The sequence below is a fragment of the Sarcophilus harrisii genome, chromosome 5, assembly GCF_902635505.1.
Source record: "Sarcophilus harrisii chromosome 5, mSarHar1.11, whole genome shotgun sequence".
NCBI classification, from domain to species: domain Eukaryota; kingdom Metazoa; phylum Chordata; class Mammalia; order Dasyuromorphia; family Dasyuridae; genus Sarcophilus; species Sarcophilus harrisii.
This window is the reverse complement of record NC_045430.1, coordinates 219942402-219966066: the sequence shown is the minus strand read 5'-3', so window position 1 is coordinate 219966066 and position 23665 is coordinate 219942402. Positions and strand designations below refer to the sequence as shown.

The following is a 23665-nucleotide window of genomic DNA, read 5'->3' as shown; positions in this document are numbered from 1 at the left end:
TTTTTCTTTTTTGAAGGGTAAAGTAAGGGCCTTATGACATCTGAAATACACAAAATGAAAGAAAGAAAGAAAGAAAAGAAGAGAAAAAAGCAAAGAAAGAAGGAAAGAAGAAAAAATACAGCAGGAAGGAAAGGAAGTAGGAAAAGAAGAAGGGAGATAAAGAAGGAAGAAGAGAAGGGAAGGAGGGAAGGAAGCAGGAAAGGAAGGAAGGAGGGAAAAAGGAGAGAATGAAGGAAGGAAGAAAAAAAGAAGGAAAGAAAGAAGGATGAGATGTGTTGCTTGATTGACCAGTTTAGTTTCAGTTCTACTCATTGAGCTTGTTGTTTCTCCTTTGTTCTTGAAGAAGACCATGATATCAGGAGGATGATACCATAACATGCAAGTGAGTTGCATTTAAGTCAGGGAGGGCTATGAAGACTCATCAGCCTTACTTTTTCCTTCTGAGCCATGGGACCACTGGCAAGATATGGATCAAGATTTGGAGATGTATGTAGGGGAATATATCAGAGAGGAGAGAGATTAAAGTCAAGAAGACCAATTAGGAGAATGTCAAAAATGGATCCATTTAAACGAACAGGATTACAGTTAGAAATCATTTAACCCAGATGATTTAAATTGATTGGGAGGAGGGGGTTACACTGCTTTGTTTATGTTTGATTTTTGATAAATACTGTGACTGCAGATTTTTCTTCCCCTAGTTTTCATCATATATGTACTGTATATCATATATTTACATTTTTAATTAAAGTAAATTGGAATATATTTTGTTTTGAAACTTTCAACTCGGTTGAGGTAATTGGAGACATCTTTAGGTGTCATAACAAAATCAGATTTTGCACACAGACGCCCATAGTAAATGTTTGAATGAATAAATAGCAAGAGGTGATTTAACCTCCCCTTTGCCTCTAGGGAGCTGTATTTTCAAAGGTGTCAGTTTTCATTTGTAAAGAGTTAAGACTGTGTATGTAGACTTCTTGTAAACATGTGACTAAGAGAGAGGAGAATCAGATTTCCCCTGGTGAGTGAGTGGGTGGTACTCATTCTTTTGGTCTGGAATATCTTGTCCCTTGCTCAAGACATCATATTTATTGTTGGAAGAAAAGGCAGCAAAATGCTAGGAGGGATTGAAGTCTGTTTTCTTTGTATTCCCTACCTCCCCTCCTCTTGAGGAATTGTTGTAGAAATAGATGTAGGAAGAGTTTTGAAAGATCATAGAATAGCATCTACAGAGGACTTTATGGTTGACAGAGTGCTTTATACAGGTGATCTCATTTGATCCTGACAACAATTCTAATAGGTGCTAATATTTATTTATTGATGAGGAAACTGAGGCTGAAAGGGTTTAAATGATACCTAGAGTCACAGAGCTAGTCAGAGGCAGGATTTGAATTAGGTACTTCCTGACTTCTGAGTCCAATATTCTGTTCTTTGCATGACCTGTCTGCCTCAGTTATACTTTTAGAAGTGAGAGGGACTTTAGAGGCCAGCTGGGCTAACAATTGTATCTTACAAATGCCAGAAAGCAGAAGAGGCCCATCCAAGGTGACAAAGCTAGTTTTGAATCCAACTCTTCAGGCTGTATAATCCAGTGCCCTTTGTAAACCATCACTTCCAATTTCCAAATAATTTTTCATATTGACTTTCATTTGTGCCATTATCCATTTATGGGGTATACAAGCATATCAAACAGCCTTGCTAAATAGCCAGTTTTTAAATCATATTTTTATGTATTAAAAGTTGTTGACTTTAAAAATTGTCATCTTTCCTTGACATAAAGAAATCAATCACTGCTTTTCCTTTATAAAACTCTGAGTAATCCTGTTGATGTTTTTTTGAAAGTAAATTGATTACAGCTTTTCTAGTTGTTTTCGATATCTTTAGAAATTATGTGAGAACAATATAATAACTTTTCATTAAGTAGCTCTATTAAACACTTGGGGAAGATGCAAAGAATGGATAAGGAATAGAGCCTGCTTTGTAGGGGCTTAAGGACCAAAAAACACCAGCATAGACAATTAGAATACATATTACTTCAAGATCAGTGTATTATAAGTAAAGTGCTTTATCAGGTCTGAGGGGAAAGTCATTTGTGGAAGCTGGGGTGTGTGTGGGGGGTGTTCTGGCTTAAAGAATGGGTAGAGAGATGAAAAAGGAGGAAGGTGAGGGTTCTAGGTCTATATAGGTTGGGTTGTGGAATAGGATGTTATACTATAGAAAAAATAGATGTGAATCACCACAGTGCAAATGACAACAACATTTAGTGCCTGGAAAACTGATGAGTTTTGTGTGTGTTGTTTTTTATCTGGCAATATAGAACTATAGATTTGGCACTGGAAGGTATCTTAGAGGCCACATAGTCAAATATTTAACAAAAAAAGGAAACTGAGACCCAACAAAGCTGAGTAAGTTGCTTGAAGTCACATAAGTTGTTCAAAATCACGAGATGGGACTTGAATCTGGATCATCTTAAATTCCAAGCCAGTGTTCTTTCCAGGATATCAACCTAGCAGTCCAAAGTTTCAATTATTTCTCAATCAGTTAACATTTATTAAACAACTACTAAATGCTAGGAGCTGTTCTACTTGCTAGGATACAAATACAAATGAAAACAAAGACATTTCTTGCCTGCAAGAAGCTTCCAATCTAATGGGAAAAGAATATACACAAAAAGAAGCTGAAAAGGAGGGTAGAGAAGGAAAATGGGTACCCAGCATTAGCGTGTAATGGATAGTTCCAAAGAATGAATAGTTCTAAAGAAGTCCAGGAACAATGGAGATGGTGGGAAATGTGCTGCTTTTAGCTGACAACAGTGATGACATTTACAACTTTTATCAGTAGTGGACTTTATATGGGCTGACAGCTCTCCTGCAGTTCTGAGAAAGCCTGGACTGACAGTTTTTGAGATTGTATTCATATTTAACCCCAAATCTCCTCTTTTCCTGATTCAATTTCCTGATTCAATCCTATTTCAACGAATGAGACTGTTATTCTCCCAGTCATGGAGACCTGACACTTTGGATTCCTCTTTGACTCGCCTATTTTCTTTCCTTATCTTCTACTCCCTTCTATTCAGTCTTTCAGAAATCCTGTAAATCTGCCTTTTCAGTTACTCTAGACTCTCTCCTTTTCATTCCTGCTGCTGCCATTCATGATGTTCAGGCCCTTATTATCTCTTGGCTGAAATATTGCAATGACCTGTCTCCCTTTCTGCCTTCTCTTTTTGTTCCAATCCATCCAATCCGCAACTGCCAGATTTATCTTATTAATGCATGCCTCTGATCTTCTATTTAAAAAATTAAAAAAAAAAAAAAAACTAATTAAAAAAGCCTTTCAGTGGTCTGCTGAATACAAGTCCAGATTCTTTAGGCTGGGTTTCAAGGCTCTCCAAAATTGACGTGGGACTTCATTTTGCTGCCTTATCTGTCCAGCTAAACGGGATCTTCATTCATTGATCCCGTGTATGTCAAACACATTAGTTCTTTTCATTTTTAGTCATGTGCTTTATCAGTTTAGATGATGTTTAGTTTCCAAAATTTGAAAAAGAAAAATATTGTCACCCAAATGTTGGAGACTTATGTCACTTTAATTTATTTTAATTTCGATTCATTTCAACAGACATTTAGTAGATGCTTGATATTTCTTGGGTATACAAAAGTCAAAATAAAATCATCCCTGCCTTAGAATCCTGGCTGTAGAGACAGAAAGGACCTTAGAGGTCATGGGGTCTAACCTGCTCATTTTACAGATGAGGAAATTGAATCAAATTGAATTAAAAAGAATTCCAAGATTCTTTTTGAAATAAGCAGAACACAGTTAATGAGCATCAGAGGCTGGATTTGAACCCAGATCCTCTGATTTGCCATCAGGAAGCATACATTTTAAGGCAGGAGAATAAATAAATGCCACATGTACAACATAAGCACAAAGTACTATTCTTTTAAAAATGTCTTTGAGAGGAACAGTAGTTGGAATGATCAGGGAGGACCTTGGGTCAAGGTATCACTTGAGTCTTGAAGGGTGCTATGCTTTCCAGGAGGTGGAGGTAAATAGGGAGAGTATTCCATGCCAGCATGAAATATCTTACTTTTAAGGTTTTTGGATTTGACTGCTGGCCCAGAGACAGGAAAACTCATCGTCTTCAGTTCAAATCTGGTCTCAGACACTTATTAGCTGGGTGACCCTGGGCAAGTTATTTAACCCTATTTGCCTCAGTTTTGTCATCTTTAAAAATGAGCTGGGGAAGGAAATGGCAAACCACTGCAATATCTTTGCTAAAAATAACCCAAAAGGAGGCAAAAGAATTGGACACAACTGAAAAATGACTGAACAACAACTTTTATATGGTATCTTAATGTTGTTGCTGGAAGTGGAGCCAAGATGGTGCAGTAAAAGGCAGGAACTCATATGGAATCTCATGTCAACTTCACAAGAATCCTTTTGAAGTAGGTACTTGCAGTACTGTTATCCCTGTTTTATTGATAAGGAAAGTGAAACTCAGAGAGGACTTGGCCAAAATCTTCTGGCTAGGAGCAGAGGCATAAAGTATATCTACTATACAACATCATCCCTCTAATATAGGTATAAAATAAAAAGCAAGGGAGCAAGGAAGAGACATATGAGAGGGATTTCAAAAAAAGAATTCACTAAGTTTTCCAACTGATTGGTTTGGGAGGTTTTGAGCCTCAGTGACTAAGGAAGTGAGGGCCCAGTTGATTAGAATTGTCCAAATGGATAGCCAGTTCCTAGGAAAAGATTATTTCAATTTTAGAGTCTGTAACAGTGATTGGACAATGAAAATATCCTACAGGCTGATGTGTGTGGTTCAAAGTCATCCCTGTAGAGATGTTAATTGAAGGTCTGTTTGTTAGATTAAGTCTCTTGAAAGGAGAAAAACTGTGAGTCAGTAGGTGATGTTTTTTACTCTGTCCAGATTGGTGCCTGAGGAGGGGAAGGTAATGGTCCCATCTTATCTATGAAGGATAGATTTCTGAGTCATCATGCAGTCAAGGAGATGCTGCTGGGACATTGATTATGTGTTCTTCAATGGTATGTGTTCACATTCTGGACTGGGGAGGAAGAACAGGAATAGAAGTGAGGAAGTCTCCTTTCAGTAAGAAACTGAGGAATAGTGACCACTATCTTTCATAGAAATGGAGAAAATACACTGTGGAGACCTTAAAAACCCAAGTTCCCAAATGCATATTCCAGTGTTTCCATGGAGTATAAGCTATCTAAAAGTAGCTAGAATACATTGGATAGAGCTTGGGTCTGTAATTGTAAGACCTGAGTTAAATCTGGCCTCACAAATGTACTAGCTGTGTGACCCTGAGCAAGTGACTTAAACCTGTTGCCTCAGTTTCCTCATCTGTAAAATGAGGTAGAGAAGAAAGTGGCAAAACACTTCAGTGTCTCTGCAAGAAAACCCCAAATGGATATTGGGTTTTAAGAAGAGGTGGACCACTGAAAGACTGAAACAACTGCCTGAGGGAGAGAGATGATTTCATTTTTCTTTCTTTAATTTGCTTTTATAGTGAAGTTTAGGGCATTTTGCATAAACTTTCCCTAATTAGAGGAGAGAATGCTAACTTAGAGCTACCATGATTGCTAGAGGGAAGGAATTGGTGGGAGAACTTTGGAGAGGAATGATTTCTTTTTGTTATTTCTCTTCTTCCTTCTTCTACTAATCTTCTTCCTCCTCCCTGCCTCCTTCTCTTCTTTACTCTTCCTTTCCCACCACCCTCCCTGTTTCATATTCTCTGGGACCAGCTACAGACTTTTGATGAATTACATTTGTATCCTTAGCATCTAGCATAGCGCCTAACACTTCATCAAGACTCTCAGTAAATGTTTGTTGACCAATTTCTTCCTCCATTTTTCTCCTGTTAAGGGCAGGGTGGAAGCAAGCCTTCTCCATCAGTACGCTGCTCAGTTACCATTGTTATAACAGTTTAGAACTGTTCCCTTCTAAGAAGGGGCAGGGCCCATTAGTATCAGCAGTGACCTTAGCCATTCTTAGGTTTACTGTAAAGTACTAATAAATAATTTATAGTTGGGTTCAAACTAGATTTCTCTACCTATTGTTGATAACTAGTCATGCTCCAATAGCCATTTGTAAAAATAATAGAAAGCAGTAATCCAGTCCAATTAGAATACTTGACCAGGATCCTCTTATTTTAATGGGGGGAGGGGAGAAAGAAGGGAAGGGGATCTAGATGTAAGTTAAGGAGTCTACATTTGTAAATATTATCTTGGAGAGTTTTGAGGGGTGATATCTCCTAATGTTTACCTTTGTAGACTTTTCTGGGAGTGTAACAGTGCCTTAGGCAGATCCAAGTCATTTAATTTCACTCATTTATTTTAATGTGCATGCTTTAGTAGTAACAAATGGGTCAGCTTTCAGTGTGCCTTGTTCCTGCTAGTGAAAGCAAGGAGCTGGACTGCTCTCAGGTTCTGTTACGTCACTCTGTGATGGAGACAGGACCTCGGGAGAAAAAGTCCTCCTTTCATCTCTCTCATTTCCTGGTCAGCTGTCTATGAAGAGCCTTCACTATAAAACTCTGATATTCAGACAGTATTTTTCTAAGTCAGTCTAAAAAGCCCTTATAGCCTCTTGGAAGATGTCTTCTTGGGGAAAAATATGCCGCAAAGCCTTAATTAAGGCCCTTAAGTGTAAAATGGGATTTGGACCTGGAGCTGTGTCACTTAGCTTTAGTTTTAGTGAAGATTTATGTAACAGAACTGATAAGCTCTCCCCCTTTCCCCTCCCCCCCTTTTTTTTTTGTATCTTGGCGAGTGAATATTAATGGGTAGTGGCAGTGAAACCTGAAATTTTCTTCTCCTGTTTGACCAGTTAGTCTGTCTCAGGATCTCAAAGCTTGCCTTGACCTGTTATTCCAGACAGTGCTGGTGAGAAGAAGAGCCAGGGAGGGAAAGGGCCAGGAGAAAATGTTCCGTCCTCTGCCTTCTCTCTGGAAGGAAAAGCCACTGCTTGCAGTGGAAGGCACCCAGATGGGCAAGGCGCTTCCTTATTGAAGTGAGAGAATTGTGCCATTTCCCACTCCTAATACCGCCATAGTACAATGCAATGGTGAGAGCATCGAAACAGGAGTGGGATTGGTTTTGAAGGACTTGGTTTCAAGTCAAGCTCTTCTGTTTTACTGTCATGTGACCCCAAAGCAAGTCATTTTTCTTGCCTGTCTTCTGAGTTTCCTCTTCTATGAAATGAAGGGATTAAACTAGACCAGAATTTCTTTTTTTTTCTTTGTTCTTTTAAACCATATTTTATTGTTTTCCAATTACATGAAAAGACAATTTTAGCATTCTTTTTTTTTTTTTTTAAAGAAAAATAAACTTTTAAGCTTCAATTAAACCAGGAATTCTTAAAATTTTTTTTATGGTATACACCACTTTTTCTATTTAGTGAACTCTCTGGATCTCTTTTCAGACTGATGTTTTCAAATGTATAAACTTAAACTATGTAGGATTATTAAAAGAAAACCTATGTTGGATGATTTTTAAGGAATCCATCTTAACTCTTAACAATATATGAATCACTGTATTAATAGGCATTTCATGCTGAGGATATAATATGTACCCAGAGCTGTGCTAGATAAATACATGGGCGACAATAAACAATAAAAGGTCCCTGTCATTAAGGAATTTACACTCTAGGCAAGGAGACAGAGCATGCGCACATAAAATAAAAAGCTTATATAAGGCAGTACATGATATGGAAAAAAGTGAGTGGCATTGGTATATCAGTGCTATTGGAACTTGCAGGAAAGGGAGTTTATGAGATTGCAGTGATCAGGGAAGAGAGGCAATTAGGGAGCCTAGGGAGTTATTGAGGAGGAAACTGACATAATTTAAAACTGAGTTTAAAGAAAGTCACTTTGGCAGTTGTGTGCAACATGGATTGTAGCAGGGAGAAGTTTGAGACCAAATAGGAGACTTTTGTAATAAAACAAGTGAGAAATAATGATGGTATGAACTAAGTCACTTGCTGTATGTCAGTGCAAGGAAGGAGACATTCAAAAGATGTTGTAGGCAGAGAAATGACAAGATTTGGCAACTGATTTGATATATATGGGTAAATAAGAATAAGGAATTGTGGATGACATTGAGTAACTTGAAGGAGATGGTGCTTTCAGCAGAAATAGGGAATTTTGAAGAGGGATAGAATTTTGAAGACAAATGAGTTCTGTTTTAGACATAATGAATTTGAATTGAAATGGAACCACCAATTAAAGATGTCCATTTAGCAGTTGCTATTGTGAGATCAGAGCTCAGGACCTAGTGAGCAAAGTTCCTAATGAACTTGCTGTTAACAAGGGGAAAGTGGCTCCTTTTATGGGGAAAGAGCTAGGTCTGCTACTGTGTTTAATTGTGTGTGTCAGTAAACCAGCTGCTGGTTGTGGTTATCTTGTTTATCTGGGATAGTCTCAGGAGTTGACATCTATAGCTTAATCTCTAGGACTCTATAAGGTAACAGTGGGTGTCAATACAGGATAGTTCTGTCTGTAGAAAATAATTATATGTGGTCAGTTTGCTCCTCATTGGAAATGACTCAGATACTGGGTTGCTACCAGGGATATAGTCTTTTTCTGGAGTCTTTTCACTCCATCAGTTTTCCTGATGGTAAAACTAGGATTGAAACTCAGACCTCCTGACTCTCCTTCCAAGATTATTTCTGTTGTATTATTGGGATCTATTATATAAATACAGAATCTCTTTGAATACTCACACTTGTGATGATTGGGTTTCACAATTTCCTCACTACTATCTTAAGAAGCCATAAAGTATCAGGAAAAGCAGTAAGGTAACTAGGGGACACATAGAGCACCCTGTCTTGGGTCAGGAAGAGCTGAGTTCAAACAGCCTCAGACAATTCTTAGCCATGGGACCATGCATGGCATGTCTCTTAATCCTGTTTGCCTCAGTTTCCTTATCTGCAAAATGAGCTGTAGAAGGAAATTGCAGACCACTCCAGTATCCTTGCCAAGAAAACCCCAATTGGGGGTCACAAAGAATAGGACATATTGAACCAATGTGGCAGTTATAATAGCCAGAGGGCTGGATAGCCTCAAAGTCATGACCTCTGGCCTCTGACAAATACTAGGTGATTGATCATTTTAAATCATTTAATTTCTCTGGACCTTTGAGCAGTTTTCCAAGAGGTTAAGTTATGGAAGAGTTGCTATTCAGCTTTGGTTAAGGGAGTTTCCATACGAATAGTCTCCTAATTGACCAGAAGAAAAAAAAAATAATCAGGAAAGGATCAGTGTGATGCTAAGAATTCCTTTTAAGTCTGTAGCCAGTCACTAGGGGTGGAATCTTAAGGAAAAGAATTTTAGAGCTTCATGCTTGAGTTACCTTGTTTGAAAGGTGGAGCAGAACTTCAATGTTCAACCAGGCGCTGAGGGTGAAGTAGATTTTTTGGACAAGTAACTTCTTTCACTCTGAAAATGACTTTCTTGGTGGCTGATTGGCCTGTCAAACCAGAACTCAATGGGAATGGAAAATTAGTGTGAACTGTTATTTTCATGCCCAACTGGAAACAAGCCTGAGTAATTATTTTGAAGTCTTGGTTGAACTATGTCCTGAATAAACTCTAAAAATGGCATCCCTGGCTACTGTTTCATAATCTTACTAGTAATGTTTTTTGACCAGATTTGAACTTTTCATGGCTGTGGTGACATTGCTATTCAGACCTTGTTATCACAGCTTCTGTATCTGGAACCCCTTTGAATCGGCCAAATTGAGTTCGGCTTCATGCTGTCCTAAGATGCTGCTTGCTTTCTGCTCAGGTAATAGAGTATACAGCTATTATGACAATCCCACTTCCTAGGATAGAGCACCCAAAGGAAAATCTCAGCCATGGGCCAAAAAGGGAAAGAGGGAGATGGTTCAAAATTGTATCTTTGATTACCATGCCTTTCTTTTTAATGAAAAAAAAGAAATCCTGTTTTTATTGGTTATCTTCTGTTATTATATTATCATAATTTCTACATATATCCTTAGCACTTAGCACAGTTCCTGGCCCTTAATTGATGCTTAATGTTTGTTGAGTGTTTGATTCCCACCCTTATTCTCCACTCAGTGAATCATCCCATGCAACAAATCTCTTAGACTTGGAATCCTTGTATCCTTGAATCCCTTCTTCAGACATTTATAAGCAGTGTGACTCCGGGAGAGTCCCTTAATCTTGGATTCCTTATGTGTAAATGGGGATGTCAATAGCACTTCTCTCACTGGAGTATGATAAGGATCAAATGAGATAACATATGTAAAGTGCATTGTAAATCTTACAAGGCTATATGTTATTATTGTTATTATTATTATTGAGAAAAAAAGCAGTCCTATAACTGTGACTGATGATAGGTGCAATATTCCATATCCATGATTGCTCACCTTTGGGCTCATGGACTTTGAATATATTCTACACTCTTTGTATATTATCTACTCATCAGCAGAGTGCTGTGTGTGTGTGAATACAATGCATGTAGCACAAGACCACATCCTACTTATAAAAACTTTTATCAATGCCTTTTGTTTATATATCACAGTCATTTCTGGAAACACCTCTCTCTCCCTGCATTCAGCTCTTTTCTTTTGACAAGAACAATTAAGCAAAAAACATCTAATGCAGTGACTTCTCTGATAGTGTAAACAGCATTCTACCTCAATAATACCCTGCTTATTTGCCAAGAGGAGGAGAGGTATAGGTTTAGTGTATGCTCATCAGAATAATTATTGCTTTTTCACTTACCAAGAATCTTTTAGCATTCTTTCCATTTATCATTGCAATCATTGTGTATAGTTTTCTAGATCTTCTTTCACTCTGCATCAGTTCATGTATAGCTTCTCACATCTCTGAATTTTTGTAGTCACCACATCTTATTTTGCAAGAATATTCCATTATATTCCTGTGTTAAAAGTTTATATTGATATACCACTGTCTGTGGCCAGCCACTTTATTTCCCAGTTTTTCATATAGAGGTATAATTAGGCTTTTCCATATGTAGGATAATTTCAGAGTCCAAAATCTTTATGACTGAGATGAATCTCAAACACTGTGTCATGTTTCAGTTAGCTCAGAGGTTCTTAATTTGGTTTTCATGAACAGATTTCAGGGGATCCAGGGGAAAGAAATCCACCTTTATTTCAAAATAATTGATTTTCTTTGCAATTTTCTTTATTTTATGCAGTTTTAAAAGAATTCTCCTAAGAAAGGATCCATAAGCTTCACCAGACTTCAAGGAGTCATGACTTACATAAAATGATTAAGAACTCTTGAGTTATCTCGATTTAGGTAAATAGTTAACTAGTGCTTTCTATTTACTCTTGGGGTCATGACTCTCTTTAGTCAGTTGGCCTAAAATCTGGGTTACAGTTTTCATCAGTTTACCCTTAATTTTGGCCTTCTAAGGCGAGGCAGTTTTCTTTTACTCCATCCTTTTTCCTTCCCGTTGCTTCTTTCTGTCTTCTCTTCCTCCTCTTACCTCCACTCTAGTCTTGGCTTCTGCAAGATCAGAATTGTTTTTCCTCTGGGCCCAAGGCCCAACCTTCTTTGGCTTCTGAATAAAAGTATTGTTTTGGCAGTCACTTCTCCAACTTAGATTGATGTCCTCTTGATTGGTACCCACAGGAAGTATCTGACTAACCTTTTGGTTATGGATATCTAGCTCCTGGCCAAGCTGTTCGTCTCCATCAGTATTTACTGGGTTTTATTTCTCACAATACAAATTTTCTTGACTTCTTTTGCTTTTAGCCTGTCTTTGCTTCTAAGGTTTTGTTAGCAAGTTGTTTTTTGAGGTCTCTTCACTTGGATCAATTCATCCTGCATCCTTTATAACATTCTTTGTGCCTCTCTTTTTAAAATAATTTGAACTTTATTTTCAGTGCCATATTCTGTCCCTTCCTTCTCTCATGAAAAAATAAGAAATAGGGTACTTACTATACATGTTTGCTATTTAGTCATTCAGTCATGTCTGACTTTTTGTGACCCTTTTTTAGGGATTTTCTTGGTAAAGATGCTAGAATGATTTGCCATTTTCTTTTCCAGCACATTTCACAGATGAGGAAACTGAAGTAAATAGCATTAAGTGATTTCCCAGGGTCACACTGCTAATAAGTATCTGAGGCTACATTTGAACTCAAATCTTGCCACTCCAGGCCCAGGACTCTATTGAGCCATCAAATTGCCCATTATATATATATATAGTCCTGTAAAGCATTAATACTTTGGCCATGTCACCACCCCCCCCCCAAAAAAGGAAGAAAAATAAAGGGAGGATGGCTTACTCATGGGGGGCAGCTAGATGGGGCAATGGATAGAGCATTGGTCCTGGAGTCAGGAAAATTTGCATTTAAGTTTGACCCTCAGATACCTACTAGACCTTATGCAGGTCACTTAACATTTAACTAGTTTCCTCATTTGTACAATGAAGATAATGAGAATAATGGTAGCATCTACTTCCTAAGGTCATTGGGAGGATCAATTGAGAGAATAATTATAAGGTACTTGATACATAGTAAGGACTATATAAATGTTAGTTAACATCATCATTATTATTATTGTTATTACCTCATGGCTACTAAATGTTGCAGATGAGATTGGAGTCAACCCTCTCTTGCTTTCAGGTACAGCAACTCTTTTCACTAAACCATACATTTAGAAAATGGCAGAGAAGAGAACAGGGGAAGAGAGCATTTATTAAGTTCCTACTATGTGCCAGCCCTGTTAAGCACATTACAAATATTATCTCAATTGATCATTTGCATTTGTACCATCTTCTTCCAGTTCCATTTACAGTCACTTTTCTTGAAGGTTGTGATTTGCAGTAAGCTGTAATACAAAAGAAGATTCTATTCTCTCCCCCCCCCCCCCCGCCCCAAACCTTCAATTCTTGAAAGTCAAACTGTCAAAATTAAAATATTTGTTTGTCCTTGGTACCTGTTTTCCTCATAATATTCTATTTATCTGTAAAACATCTAATGGCTCAAAATCGAGACAAATAAATGGTATGGTTCATTTACTTGTTTTTACAAAGAAGATCTAGTAATGTAAGTTTATTCGCTGGTTTCTTTGGGAGTGAAGAAAATATCATTCTCATACATTTAATTGCAATGTTTTTAACTGGCTTAGTATTGTTAGATGGCATGGAACTGGCAGCAGCTACTACTGAACCTTAATTAATGGGATTGAAAAATCGACTTGATTTTGTGATTCTCTATTTTGAGAATGCTTTCCATGTCACACTCGCCTCCAAAAATAAGACCGGTGGGCTTTCTTGGGTAATGTTTAGTAGTGTTCGGAGTTTGAATCAACTCTTGTACATATGGCTATTTATAGGCCTCTTTGACTCATTTAATAGTCTTCTGACAATATCATGGTTTTCACGAGGCATATGTCTTGAGGGTGGATGTTAGAAGCAGCCTGTTATTTTGGTGTGCATATACACTAACATTTTATGAAATGAATGGGTTTTTCCTTGGTATGTCTGCCTTAGATTGCAGATATTCCAGTTTAGTATAATTTACTGAGTCTCTTTCTCTTTGAACCTTGTATGGTAACTTTTCTTCTAGGAAGAATTTAATCGGTCTTATTTTGGGGGACTTCTGGGCACAGTCAGATTAAGTAATGATTTCAAAGTGAGATATCTGTTTTGTTGATTAGTTCTTTTAAATTCTCATATCAAATATGTTGAGCCGAAAATGAGAATAATTTATCTCAGACACCCCAAATTTCCTTATTTATTAATGTCAGCTATCCAAGATTCTGCTAAAAAGTAAGAATAAAAATAGCTTTTGACCTGTCCAAATGGATATCATAAAGCTCAGGCATTTTACATATAAGAACTCTTCATCTAGAATCTGTTAAATTTTTCTCAAGATACATTTCTCACAACTTTGATTGTTTAGAGTATCATTACTGATTATTTGTATTTTGTTGTATTTGTATTATTTGATTATTCCGCATACCATTGCACAGCACATTAAAAACAGAAAATTTAAATGAGTTTACTGTCACAGGAAAGCTTAGTTTTGGAAGTAAGTAAAAGCTTACTTTTAACAAAACAGAAAAAGACAAATTATAACTTAAAAACTAGAGCAGTCTGAGAGCTGTCATTTATTATTAAGGTCCAGTAGACTCCTTATCTTGGCAGTCTATGACTGAGCCATATAATTTTGATTTTCATTATGATGCCTCATTCTTGGAATGCCTTACCTCTTATTGGCTTTCTTCCTTACTTAGCTCAATGCCCCCTACCTCTCCTCTGCAGGAGCCTTTTCCCATCTCTTACTTCTTTATGTCTTGCTTTTCAGATTTTTGTTGTTAAGTCATTTCATTTGTGTTGTACTCTTTGTGATTCCATTTGGGGTTTTCTTGGCAAAGATATTGGAATGGTTTGCCATTTCCTTCTCCAGCTCATTTTACAGATGAGGAAACTAAGGTAAATAGGGTTAAGTGACTTGTTTAGGGTCACACAGCTGGTAAATGTTTGAGGTTGGATTTGAACTTACCAAGATGAGTCTTCATGACCCCAGGCTCAGCCCTCTGACCTCTGTGCCATCTAGCTGCTCCCTCTAGCATGTATGTATCAATTTATTTACATGTTGTCTCCCTGATTAGAATTTATAGATCTTGAGAACATAGATGGTCTTTTTTGATATTTATTTGGTATTATTAGCACCAATCACAGTGCCTGGCCCATATTAAACTCTCTTTAAGATGACAGGGAAGTATACAGGGTACTTTTTAAAGATTTCCTTGAGAAATTATTTCAATATGTATTTTGGTGCTTAAAGTATTAAACACAAGTTGCCTGGAAAATACTTCATTTCTCACTGGAACCAGATAAATGGAGTACTGTAATGTGAGAACATTATGCCTCCTCCTATAGCTCTTTCCCTTAAATGTGAAGAAGCACCTTCAGACAGAAAGATGTATGAGGATCTTTTCATCCTCATCTAATTTTCTCAGTGACCTTTTTTGCATTAGCAGACAATAGGATAACTGCATTCCCTTTCTGTAGAAGAGGCCACATTTTGTTTCTAGTGTTGATCATAAAGTGCCCAAACTCCTTTCCTAATTATTACATCAAATTAATGATTTCAGGATGAAAATCTTTGGCTAGGCAAAGATTAATGGGGCTAAAGGCTTGAAGCAATGTCTGAGACACATTGGAATCATAAAATTTTAGAGCTGGGACCTTTGAGGTCATTTGGTTCATTCTACCTGAAGCATGAACGCTCATAACATTCCGAACAAGTGATCCTTTTGCATATGTTTCAGTACCTCCAAAGAAAGGGAACCACCATCTTGAGAGGCAGACCATTCCATTTTTAGACAGCTCTAATGGTTGGGAAGACCTTCCTTGTGGTTTACTAAATTCCGCTTTCCCACAACTTATATACCATTGGTCCTGGTTTTCTGCCCTCTGAAATTATACCGAGTGTCTAATCCCTTTTCTGCATGACAACCTTTGAAGTATTTGGAGGCAGTGACAAGCTTCCTTGCTGTGTCTTTTGTCTGCACCAAACTTCTCAGTTCCCTTAATCATTCTTTATATGCATAGTTTTGAGTCACTTCATGCTAGTAAATATTTCTTCTCATTATGATCTGGCTTGTCAACTTTTGCATTAAAATGTGGTGATGATAGCTAGTCCCAGTACTTCATATGTAGTCTGACTAGGGCAGAGTGTAACAAGGTTATTGTCTCCCTTAGGACTTTATACATTTACCAATAGAGCCCCAGATTACAACTGTGATTTTGTCTGACACCATTTGACTTGTGTTTGAGCTTTCAGTCAACAAAAATGTCACCCCTTTTTCTAGTTGTCTGTCCTGTCTTGCGCTTATAATACCTAATATTTATATTTTACATTGAAAAAAAAAACCCTGATATCATTAAAGGCAACCAAACTGGTATAGCTCTGTTGAGAGACAAGAAAATCTAATATTACCTCTGACACAGGTTGTGTGACCCTGGGCAAGTCCACTTACCTCTCAGTCTCCATGAAACTTTCCAAGACTAAAGCTGCCCTGACCTATACTGATTGTGGGGAGTTTCCTCATTGGACCTTTTCTCTACCAATGAAATAACAATCCAATTCCTATCCCTTCCTCTAACTTTTATCAAAATTGATTGAATTCATTGTAGAGATGCTTATTAAGTCAATTAAAAATAGCTGAAACAGAACTACCTCCCCCTACTTCTTGTTTGTCAGAATGCTCTCTAGCTGGGTAACTATGGGGCAATATTGCTTCGATCTTCAGTTTTTCTTTCTGTCAAATGGGAATAATAGTAACTTGAACTACATACCTCACAGATTAATTGTGAACAAATTACTCTGTAAACTATTAAAATTAATATGAGGTTGTGAACCTTATTTCTGTTTAGTAAAGTGCTGATTTTAAAGTCTATAAGTACGATGGAATCATCTATACATTTCAATCCATTGAGTGATAATGAGGGCTTCTTTCTCTTCTCATCAGGGCTACACTCATTCCCAATTTAGGGCATTTTCAGAGATTCTGTAGAGATGAGAAAGTAGGCATTTGAATTATGTGCATTTCTTTGGCCACAGATATAAGGAAATATAAGATGATCCTTTTTAGGCTGATCTTTAAGCTCCATGGGGGCAGAGACTGCTTCATGTTTGTCTTTTTATCTTCAGGTCTTAGCATCACACCTGGAAGACAAGAGGTATTTGATAAATACCTCTTGATTGGCAGCAAGCTGATGTGGTTAACTTAATGCTCAGACTTGAAAGCAGGAAGGCCTTAAAATAATAACATCATCCACATCACTGTTGTTGTGAGGAACAAATTAGATAATACATGTAAAGTTTTTTACTAACCTTAAAAAGCTGTAGAAATCCTAGCTGCTCTCATTATCATCTTGTTATTCCCCACAAAATGCAAATAGGTTTAGATCAGAGATTCTTCAGTTTGTTCCATTTTGTGTTCCTTTTTTGCCCAAGAAATTTTTGTGTGGCCCTGGATATATAGATAAATAAAATAGGTATACAAACCAAACATTTATTGATAATAAATCATAATTTCATGACCCCATATTCAGTTATGTGATCCCATATGAGGTCATGGCCACAGTTTAAGAAGCATTGGTCTAGAGTAGAGTTTCTCAAAAAATCCCTGTGGATGGATTTCAGGGTTTATGACCTTGGATGAGAAAAAAAAATTAACATTTTCCTTTCACTAAACTTTAGTTTATTTTGGAATTTTATGTATTTTGTTTTATGTATTTAAAAACCTTATCCTGAGAAAGGAATGAATAAGCCTTAGACTTCACCAGATTGCCAGAGGGTCTAAGGCATAAAATTTTTTTGAGAATCATTAGACTAAGGACTCAGCAACTGGAGTAGCTGCTTTATGGAAGATTTATAATATGAGGAAATGGACAATAACAACAGTAATAATAAATAGCATTTTATATAACATTTCAAAGTTTGCAATGAGCTTTACAATATTATTGTATTATATTCTTACATTAGCCCTGCAAGATAGGTGCTATTATTATTCCCATTTTACACATGAAGAAACTGAAAACAATATCAAGTTATTTTCTGAATAAATAAGAAATTAAAAAATAATGAAAGTCTGTTTCCCATGTTAACATGAAGAGCCTTAGCATTGGCAGTTACAGCATACTTATTATTAATGATAACAGTTTAAAATTTTGGAATTGTTATTTAAAGTTTATTAAATGTTTTGTTTTATTCACACTGAGCTGTTAAATGACTTCCAGTAAGAATCTGAGGCTGGATTGAACTTGGGTATTTCTAGTGCTCTATTCACTGCACCACTTAGTTGGCCAAATATGGAAAGACAAACACCTAGAGAAGGAGTACTCTTGAACCCCAGAATTTCAGAGTTGGGTGAGATCCCTAAGATCATTAAGTTTGATTTTACTTGTACAAGAATCCCTTTTATTACTAACTAAATGGGCATCAGGCTTTTAGTTGAAGCCCTCTATGAAGGAGAAACCACTAAAGCCAAAAGAGGCCAGTTGTATTTTTGGGTACCATAGATTGTTATAAATTCAACTCTACTAATGAGCTGAAATATCCTCACTGTACTTTCTACTTACTTCAGTTCTCCGGCTGAGCAACATCATTACAGGTATACTTCCTTTATCCTGGGATAGACCTGCAAATGCTTGATAGCTCTCATTTTCTATCCATCTTCCATTTTTCCAGTAACGTTTTTTTTTCTTCTCCAGGATAAAAAATTACCATTTTTCAACTTATCCTTTTAAAAGCATGAATTTGAGACCCCTTACTGTCTTGGTTACCACTTTATCAGTAAGCTCTCCATCAAATGCTTTCTTCAAAGTATTATCTTCCAGCTCTTTGGGGGCCTCAGGCTACAATTTGACATGGAGATGATTATATTGTCAGCTATATATTATGCAGAATCAGACAAGGAAGTAATGTTGTGAGTAATTTGAATGAAAAAAATTTTTTTGAGATGGGGAGGAAAGGAGGTTTGAAATATCAGCAGAGAGTGTTGGAATACATGGGAGCTGTTGGAATACACGGGAGCCACCTGACAGTGGCTGCTGGAGATCCAACCCAGAATGGGTTTCCTCTTGTGAGAGGATGATAAGAGGAGACTGAGAGGCAGTTGTGTTGTCTGACCTCTCTCTTCTTCCCTTTGCCTCCAATTTATCTCATTTCCTGTCTGCAACACCTTTGTCAGCAAAGGCTGCTCTGCAACTCCTTTAAGATGCTGTGATCCACAGCTGTGGAGCCTCTTGGAGAATTGACCTGTCCCTTCACAAGGGATTCCCTCTGATAACTTGGATAAAAACTGGACAAGAACCAGCCAAGAGTAACCTCATTTCTGAAACTAAAAGGAAGGGAGTGCTAACAGTAGCCAACTGCTCTACTCGAGTTTCCTAGAGACTTTGCTGGAGGAAAAAGTGTGATCCAGGCTTCAGCAGCCACAGTCTTTCATATTGACCCCATCAACAGCTGCCAGTGAGAGCAAATTACCCATGAAATATTCCCTCCTTCCACTTTAGGTAAAATTAGTTCTAAGAGGAAAGGCTTGGTGACAAGAGAATGCAGTAATGATATGAGATTTAATTTTTGTTTCTTTGAAAAGTTATTATATCTTGTTTCCATAAACAATTTTTTTAAACAAGAAATTTAAAAATAATGAGTCTATGTTTTACCTAATTTAAAATGAAGAGGCTTAGAAATGGGAAATATTAACTACTTATTATTAATGATGACTTTAAAGTTTTTAAGCTGTGATTTAAAATTTGTTTTTATTTTATTTTTTCACATTTTTATTTTATTTTAAAATTTTATTTACATTTATTATCTCATTTGAAATTACATTGATCCCATTCTCTATTTTACAAATGAAGAAACTCCATACAGAGGTTAAATGATTTGCCTGTGGTCAGAGAGATAGTAAATTTTAGAGTTTCTGGGGTGAGATTTGAGCCCAAGGCTTTGAACCCTACCTCTAGAGAGCCCTACACTCTCACTATTAAAGACTTTGTGACTAATATGATTTATTTATCCCCTGGTCAGTTTAAAACTTCTGTAATGGTGTAGTTGTAATTCAAGTGTTGACCTCATGAAATCATCAGTGCCTAAGGAGGTCTTAAATTTTGTATTAACTTAGAGACAGAATAATCCAGTTTTTAAAAATAATCTATCCACTGTATGCAGCACAGCATGCCACATTGTGGGGATGAAGATAGAAAGATTTTCAGATATGCATCTAGAACTCTCCTGGATATTAACTCTCCTGGATATTGAAAAGACATGGTACAACAGACTTTTTAATACAAAATAGTGCATGATGATGAATATACTTGTGATTTATAAATTTATAAACTGTGATTTGTAAAGAAACTTGGTTTCTTCATCTTAGAAAAAATTAGAGAAATATGATTTTCCTAGGAGTTAATAATTAACCTATGTAAATAAGGTTAATTTTTATTGCTTGTACCTTGGCAATGATATTATCTTAGGTTAGCTCACAGTAAAAATGACAGTGGAATTTAGAAAAAAAATCCTGAATTTTCAAATGAATAATTATCCTAGATGGATGGCTTTTTAATTCCAGCTTTAATAATGATTCTGGATCTCTGTATTATTTATTTCTTCCTGCAAAATCATGAAAAAAGGATCCCGGATATCAGAGAATACCTCTTCATTCAAAACCTGGACAATAATAATGCCCTTCTGTTATATGCCATTGCTTCATGCATTGCTGCAGCCACATTCATCACCTAGTGCCCAACTGCCAGGAGGTTGATCTATGTTGCTGAACTTAGGCTGGTCCTTAAATAGCAGACACAGGCTAGATGATATCAACACGATGTGTATTAATTGTATTTAAATACTCTATTCTCATTATTTTTGTATATCCAGCATTTGTGTTGAGGCTTTTTAAAGTTTTGAAATAAAAAAAAAACACAGGATCATATATATGCAAAGGAAGTGAAATGTGTGTCCTTGTGATTTTAGAGCACTGTTAATTGGATTATTTTGGCTGACAAGACACTTATTCCTTGTACTAATGAGTCTGTCAAATCACATTAACTTGAATGTTGCCCAGTTAACTTCCTAGAGCTTTTTCCTTGTGTAACTTGGCAGGAATAAGTATGTGCCCTGACTTAATTTTTTTAAAAAAAGCTGTTCTCGTTGGGTTTGTTTATTACCTCTGTTTCAAGTTTGTTGTCACTTCTTTCTGTTGGATTTGAGTGAAAGGTTAACTTCAATTCATTTGAATTTGCAAAATTTATTTGAAATTACAAAAATGGAGATAACAAATAGGAGAAAATTGGTGTCATGCTTTGTGTAAATGCCTGGTATGTGTTTTTAAGAGCTACATTAATATAGAGAATGGTAAACTGTGCTTAACTCACTTATCTTGGTTCTGTCTAACCTGTCAGTGCTTAGCTGGATCCCTGGGGCTTAATGAAACTTTCTCCTACCATCTGGGAAGAGAAAATGATGGTGGACTCTAAATTGAGCACAGTCTGGAAGATTGATTTTACAGGAGTGTCAAAAGTTTGAGCAACTCTAATAGAATCAGGAAGCAAGGATTTTTTTTTTTTTAAAGCCTTTTATTTACAGGTTATATGCATGGGTAACTTTACAGCATTAACAATTGCCAAACTTCTTGTTCCAATTTTTTACCTCTTACCCCCCTACCCCCTCCCCCAGGTGACAGGATGACCAGTAGATGTTAAATACATTAAAATATAAATTAGATACACAATAAGTATACATGACCAAACTGTTATTTTGCTGTACAAAAAGAATCAGACTCTGAAATATTGTACAATTAACTTGTGAAGGAAATCAAAAATGCATGTGTGCATAAATATAGGGATTGGGAATTCAATGTAATGGTTTTTAGTCATCTCCCAGAGTTCTTTTTCTGGGCATAGCTAGTTCAGTTCATTACTGCTCCATTAGAAATGATTTGGTTGATCTCGTTGCTGAGGATGGCCTGATCCATCAGAACTGGTCATCATCTAGTATTGTTGTTGAAGTATATAATGATCTCCTGGTCCTGCTCATTTCACTCAGCATCAGTTCGTGTAAGTCTCTCCAGGCCTTTCTGAAATCATCCTGTTGGTCATTTCTTACAGAACAGTAATATTCCATAATTTTCATATACCACAATTTATTCAGCCATTCTCCAACTGATGGACATCCATTCAGTTTCCAGTTTTTAGCCACTACAAAAAAGGGCTGCCACAAACATTCGTGCACATACAGGTCCCTTTCCCTTCTTTATAATCTCTTTGGGATATAATCCCAGTAGTAACACTGCTGGATCAAAGGGTATGCACAGTTTGATAACTTTTTGAGCATAGTTCCAAACTACTCTCCAAAATAGTTGGATTCGTTCACAACTCCACCAACAATGCATCAATGTCCCAGTTTTCCCGCATCCCCTCCAACAATCATCATTATTTTTTCCTGTCATCTTAGCCAATCTGACAGGTGTGTAGTGGTATCTTAGAGTTGTCTTAATTTGCATTTCTCTGATTAGTAATGACTTGGAGCATCTTTTCATATGTCTAGAAATAGTTTCAATTTCTTCATCTGAGAATTGTCTGTTCATAGGAAGCAAGGATTTAAGAAAAGATTCCAAGTTGGGAATCCTGAATCTAGAGCCAAAAGACCACTAGAAGAGAGTCTGCTTCCTCATTATGGCAATGATGGTGTACTTGCTTTTGTCAGTGTGGTCTGTGTGGTCATGGGCTTGCTCCATTCCCTCCATATTGTATCTATGAGCTCAGATACCATCCCTTTGCCTTGATTACAGTCCTGGACCTGGAGTCTTTTATTTGGTGGGATTGGTTTTTTAAAAAAAAGTCTATCTTAGTTTGGGGCCATCCATGTCTCTTCAGATAAATTTTCAATTCAATCTACTGGTTAGTGAAGGAAGCTCCAGTGTCTCTTGAATAGAAAATATACTGTATTCTGTATTCTTTTTGCTTAGGGTGGAACAATGGATGGAGCATTGAGTATGGAGTCAGGATGATTATGTTCCAGTCCAGCTTTAGGTGCTAGATGACTCTGGACAAGTCACTTAAATCAGTTTTCTTCAATTTTCTCAATTGTAACATGTGAATAAATAGCACCTAACTCTCAGGGTTGTTATGAGGATCAAATGAGATTTGTGAGGAATCACTTAGCATGGTTCCTTGTACATAAAAGGCAAGATAAATGTTTATTCTCTTCCTATTCTCCTTCATCTTCCTCTCCTCCTTTCTCTTCAGCTAGTAGTAGTCATTGGGCAAGTCATTGTGATGTAATGATTAGAGGTCCTCGGATCCAAGAAGACCTGGATTCAAGTTCCATCTCTGACATACTGGCCTTGTAATCTCAACTCACTTCTCAGTGCCCTAGTCAACTCTCTAAGCTTGTCAATTAAAGATAAAGTGCCAACCTGATTGTCAGGGGGAGTTTCCTCATTCATGAGCTCCCTAAGCCAATGAAATTATAGATTCAGACATTATCCCCGATACTAATATGGAATTGAGGTGAGCTTGAACCAATTTGTTGTGGTTGTTGGCAATAGTGCAGGCCCCTGTTATTAAGAGCAAATACAATTTAAATAGCTTACTACCTTTTAGTTCAGTAGGTACTAAAATTCTGAATGCCTTTGGAAAATGGCAGGTAGTACCAAACAAACCATGTTAGTCTCATATTACAAGTCATACAGGATCAGGAAGATTATCTTCTGATTACCATCTTTATGTAAACCAGTTTTGATATATGTAGGGAGAAGAGATTATTCTGAGAATTTTATGAGCTCATTTATGACCTGGAGAGTTCTACATAGTGATGGCATTAAGTGCTCTATAACATGGCAGTCATAATCTCCCATTCTTTTTAAGGAATAGCACAAAGACTCCAGTGAAGGAAGTAGAAGAATGGAGAGATCCATTCTTCCAGTTTTTACTCCAAGACTAGGGCTACCATTTCTTCTTGTCTAAGCTAGATCACAAAGTTTTCTATAGGATTGTATACCTAGCAAGATGAGGAGCTGAATGTGATCTTCCTGGAATGCCATTATCCAGGGAGATGATGTAGCACCAGCCAACTGATCCCCAGCATCACTGTGAAGAGAGGTGGGGGGAGTGGGTTGGCT

The 23665-nt window shown here is 36.9% G+C and overlaps 1 protein-coding gene and 1 long non-coding RNA gene across 4 annotated transcripts in view; one reads left to right on the top strand and one right to left on the bottom strand.

The window, feature by feature from the left end:
- The window catches only part of CCNY (cyclin Y), a 260199-nt gene that overhangs the window by 95152 nt on the left and 141382 nt on the right, over positions 1-23665 (top strand). The window lies entirely within an intron of this gene.
- Positions 16386-23630, bottom strand: LOC116419444. The gene is made up of 3 exons (XR_004229754.1): positions 23545-23630; positions 16867-17005; positions 16386-16698 (listed from the first exon to the last, which is right to left on the bottom strand). It is a non-coding gene; the product is annotated as an uncharacterized LOC116419444 (long non-coding RNA).